Genomic DNA, 5,358 nt, shown 5'->3' with positions numbered 1-5,358 from the left:
GGTTCCTGGTGCCCTCTGTCTGGCCAAGCTGGGCGTGCTGCTCTCAGCGCTGGGTTCTGCAGCACGGCTCCTCGTGCGGCTTCTTCCAGGATCATTACAGGTGTCCTGGGCCTGACGTACAGGTTGGCGGATTGCCCTCTCTTCTGTTGCTGGCCTTCCGCTCTCAGTCCCCTGGGAGCTGTGGGGATGGCCCTGGTGCTGCCTGGCTGCTGCTGCTGCTGCTGAGGCTGCTGCTTTCGGGTGCTGGGGAGCCATGGGAGGGCCCCGGAGCCTCTGCACTGGAGGTGCTAGAGCTGGCGAGCCCCTGGTTGGCACTGGAGGCTGTAAGAGGAGGCAGGAAGGTGAGTGGGATGGACTTCCAGACCCACGGCAGTAGAGGCTCTGCTCCGTCCTGGGTCAGAGAGACTCGACTCTGGCAAGGCTGCCCTGAGCCCCTGCTAGCCCAGCAGCATGCGGCCTGTGCGTCTTACCGTTGTCCACGCCAGCGCAGCTGGCACACTCCCAGGTGCCTGCTCTGTTGGTCAAGTTGAGCAGCGCCGGTGGGTGCCTTCGGCAGCACAGGACGCGAGACAGGAGCAGCTGCCAGGGCCTGGGGAAGAAGCAAAGGGTTGTGGGTGTGAGGACAAAGCGTCTGAGGCAGGGAGTGGCTGGCACATCCTTCTGCTCTGTCCTGCCTCCCCCAGCCTGCAGCGATGCTGAGGTCCCATGCAGAGCCCCAGATGGCTGCTGAGGCAACTCACCCGTGTACTTCTGCCTGCTCCCTGCCTCGTGGGTAAAGGCATTCGCTGGCATCACAGCGCTGGTGCCTCTCACGCTGTGATGCAAAGGCGTCGTTGTCCTCCCAGGTTGGTTGTCTGCAAGAGAAGGGATGAAATTGTCCAGTCCTTGGCTGTGCACAGCACTTGTGCCCTCGTGCCTCAAGAGCAGGGTAGAGGGATACCAACCTGACTGGGATTCGGATCCCCATGTGGGACATCTCTGAACGAAACTGCTGCTGTCTCTGCAGACGGGGCACTGGAAGCAGAGAATGCTCTGCACACATGGCGTGTCCCTGCAGCAGGAACACAGGCGGTGAGCGGTGAGCGGGCCCTGGTGCTACTGAGCAGCTGCCGTGCCCGCAGGGTGAGGGGAGGGCTCCTACCTGGATGCAGCGCCGGTGGAACCAGGCGTGATTGCAGGCTGGGCACACCATGGTGTGGTAGGACGTGCTGTCCCCCACAGGCTCCATGCAGATGATGCAGGTGGTGCCCTGCTCTGGAGCTGCCTGCGCTGCCTGCTGCGGGCGGTGCTCCGAGCAGAAGGACCTGGGGGGGGAGAGGGAAGGGAAGGGCAAGGTGAGAAGTGCTGGGCCCGCCGCGGTTGTGGCGAGGAGGGCAGAGGAACGTGAAGGAGCCCCAGGCCCGTCCAGGCTCTGGCGCTGCCTCTGGCTCTGCCAGGCTGCTGGGAAGCATCACCGTGGGGTCTTCTCTTGCTTGGCTGGTGCCGGCAGCCCTTACCTGTACCGCCTGAAGTATTGGGTGACGCATTCTCCCTCTGAGGCGCAGGGGAGATGGAAGCAGCGTTCACAGCCTCTCACCGTGCAGGTGATGGTGGCCCCTCGCTCGCCACAGACGAAGCATTGCTGAAGAGAACACAACAGCCCCATTAGCAGCAGGCTCGATGCCGCCACCCGCTGACCCCACACCCCTGGGCAGGGCAGGGCACAGGGTGCAGGGCACACTCTGCAGACCCGCCTGGTGGACAAGGCTCGTCTGCCAGAGCAGCAGTTTGTCCCGGAGCAGGTTGGAAAGGCCGGGATTGCTTCCCTGGGGTCCAGGCTAAGCTTGTGGGAGCATCTCCTGGCACAAACCTCCCTGTCCCTGTCAGGTCCTCACCTTCTCAGATGCCTGCCTGACTGTGCGCCATACATCCTCTACTAAAATTAGTGCACTTCCCTGTCTTACGAGTCCACACCGATCAAGGCCATTCGCAAAAAGCTATAGAAGAGAAAAGAGCAGGATCTCATTAGGGGTCATAGTTGAAGGGACCGTCCCTGGTGGGATGTTGACAGGACCCCTGGGGGAACTCACCATGCAATATAAGTGGGCACAGAGCACACCCCTTTCGTATGTATGGCCGCAGACATTCACGTCGACATCTACCCGGCCACACAGTATGCATGCTGGAGGAGAGAGAGAAAATGGCTCAGCCATTGAGCACCTTTGCGGGGCCAGGTGTCCCTGAGGGACTGTCCCCAAGGGCCTGTTCTGTCCCTGCCATGCTGGCTGATGGGCAGGGCCAGAGGCTGTGGAGGGGAAGGGGCCCAGCAGGCACCCACAGCCCAACCTGGGTCCCCCCTGCCAAGGAGCAGAGGGGCCCTGCTGAGAAAAGGGATACTTTTCTCTCACCTCGCTCCCTCGAGTCGGGAGCATTCTCGTTCCTTGCAGACATGGTGCACTTCGACAGTGAGCACTTGGAGAGTCCCTGCCTCAGCGGTGCCGGGGTTTCTCCTCCACACACTCCTCTGCCGAACCTGAGGGGGAAGCAGAACGAGGGTGAGTCTGTAGCACGGGCCCTGAGGTGTGGGACCCCTCCTCCCTCGGCAGCCCCGGGCAGCCCCCTCCTCCCTGCCCTCTCCCCAACTCACCAAATCGCACCGAGGCAAATCGGGCCCAGCAGCCTTTTATACTCTCCTTGCCCCGCGGGTCACAATGGCCATTGTGACATCACCGCTGCGCGCCCCCTATTTGGGCAGGGATGCCCAAAGCTGCCTGACGCCCACTGTGACAGAGCCCCTGCCTCACGGGGGTGGCTGGAGGTGCCATGCTGGGGCCTGGGCCCTCGGCACCCAAGCAAGGGGAAGGCCGCTCTTGCGGCAGAGAGGAAGGATCGCTTCCCTCGGGCTGCTGGCAGTGCTTCCCACGCCACAGGAGATGTCCCTCGGATGGGGCTGCAGCCCTGGAGTGGCAGCGCCTGCACCACACCTTTGGGCCAGCATTGCCAACCTCCGAGACAGGCGCAGGACATCTGGCATATGACTCGCAGCTTGCTCCCTCCTCACGTCCTTCTCCTACACAGTTTCTTGAGAGCAGCGTGGGACCAGAGCTCATTTTCTCCCCTCTTATAAATGAGATCTCAATCTGAATTTTGTAATATTTATAAAACAAATATTTATAAAAGGTATAAAAGGCAAGTAAACAGCACTGGGTGTGCAGAGAGTCCACGCTCCACCAAAACGCACACACAAACATCAAACATTCTAGATATACAGAACATTGCTTTGCATACTAAACCCAAGTATGCCTACACATATGTACGGTCAGGAAAGGTAACAAAGAATCCTTTAAGTTCCAGGACTGAACAGGCTCCATTTTCCATTCCTTTTCTTGATGACAAACAAGTCTCCATTTTCCATCCCTTTTGAACAATATGAACAATAAGAAATTGTAGTGGGTTTACTTGGCAAGTTTTGGTAGCAGGGGCCCATAGGGGTGGCTTCTGTGAGAAGAATCCAGAAGCTGCCCCATTTTAGATAAGGGCCCTGCTGCTGTCCAGAGCCAAGCCAATAAGCGATGTTGTTTGCGTCTCTGTGAGAGCATATTTAAGAAAGGGAAGAAATTGCTGTGGAACAGCAGCTGGGAGAAAGAGAGGAGTGAGAAACGGCCTTGCAGACACCAAGGTCAGTGAAGGGGTGGGAGGAGGTGCTCCAGGCACCACAACAGAAGTTCCCCTGTGGCCTGTGGTGAGGACCATGGCGGAGCAGGCTGTCCGCCTGCAGCCCATGGAGTACCACAGTGGAGCAGGGTTTCACGCTGTAGCCCGTGGAAGAGGCCACGGTGGAGCAGGTGGCCCTGCACCGAAGCAGGCTGCAGCCTGTGGAGGACCCCCGCCGGAGCAGATTGTGGGCCGGAGCTGCAGCCTGTGGAGCAGAGCCCACGCAGGAGCAGGGGGCCTGGCAGGAGCTGCCACCCGTGGGGGACCCAGGTTGGAGCAGTTTGCTCCTGAGGGGTGGACCTCAGGAGCAAACTATAACAGTATGGAGACCAATAAAATCTCCCCTTAGTTTTCAGTGTTGAGATCCAACTTCCAGATCCCAAACTGACAAAATAGCACACAATAGCTGAGGTGGATACAGTAAGCCCCCAAGCCACCACAACCACACAACCTTTCCATTTACCCAATGCCCCTCTAACCACTCGTAGCACTTAAAATGGGGAGGGAGGGAATTTTCTCACAAATAAGGTTTTGCACCCGAAAAATGCAGCTCTGCACCTTACAGTGCAAATGGGGGGCCCTAAAAAATAAGATATTGTGCCCTGAAAATGACAGCCTGGGCCAGAAAAGTGAGGGTGTAAGCACTAAGAAGCCAGTTTTGTCTCCTGAGAGCAGTCTTAGGGCCCTGAACGAAAGGGCTTGGTCCCTACAAATGAGGCCCTGGGCCTGCAAACTGAGGGTTTAGATGATCAGAAGAAGACTTGGGATGCCAAGTGGAGCTTCTGGAGCTTGAAAAGAAGGCTTTGGAGCCTAGAGAGGAAACACGGGGGCCTCCTAATGAGGCTTTGAACACTTAAAATGGGGAGGAAGAGAGAGACGAAGGGAGGGAGGGAGGGAGGGAGGGAGGGAGGGAGGGAGAGGGAGGGGGAGTGTGGACGGGCCTGGTCGTCAAGGTGAGGCTTTAGACCTGGACCCTGGGCCTTTGGAGTCTCTAGCTTACGGCCTGTGCTATAAATTGCCCCCTTAATTAATTTTCAGAGAGTATTAAGAATAGAAAGGAATTCATTGAGTAAGGACCAGCAAGCAAAACAGCACTGGGCGGCCGGGGATTCTCGGCTCCGTCATCGGTGCGCACCTCACCCCCGCCAGGGTCCCTTTTTATATCTTGGTAATTCCGGGATTACGCAGCACATCCTGATATATTCTGCGACTGCACGCACTGTTGCTAGGGGGTTGTCTCTGTCCCTCTGGTGGTTGTGAAGATGAAGGCTGTAGTCTTCCTCGGCGTTGTGGTTCAACTTCTTTTTTTTATATTTGGTCATGTTGGCCCAGTGTGAGACAGGAAGGCAGGATGTTGAGACACTAGGTTAGCAACTTATCAGGAGATGGTTACATGAGCTTTGCAGCAGTGTCTGAAAAAAGAGGCAACTGAGATGCAGAAGGAGAGAAGGGGAGGGGGTTCTCTTTTTTGTTACATTAAGCAAAAGAATTTTCATAGTGTCCAGCCAAGTATTATACAGCTCCTTACTTGAGCAGGGAGCCTTCGCAACTCCTGCTCCTCAAACGGAACTCCTTGTTTTTATAATACAAAAGGCAATGAACAAACATTTATTGTGTATTACAGGCACGATGCACTAAAACGGGCAGCCTGGTCCGTAAGAGTGT

The 5,358-nt window shown here is 57.0% G+C and overlaps 1 pseudogene; it reads right to left on the bottom strand.

Moving 5' to 3' along the window:
• Positions 1-521: 521 nt before the first annotated feature.
• LOC137862310 (PHD finger protein 7-like) lies at positions 522-1,882 on the bottom strand (annotated as a pseudogene).
• Positions 1,883-5,358: the final 3,476 nt, after the last annotated feature.

This window comes from Anas acuta, chromosome 11 (genome assembly GCF_963932015.1).
Source record: "Anas acuta chromosome 11, bAnaAcu1.1, whole genome shotgun sequence".
Lineage (NCBI taxonomy): Eukaryota > Metazoa > Chordata > Aves > Anseriformes > Anatidae > Anas > Anas acuta.
This window is presented reverse-complemented; position numbering and strand designations above follow the sequence as displayed.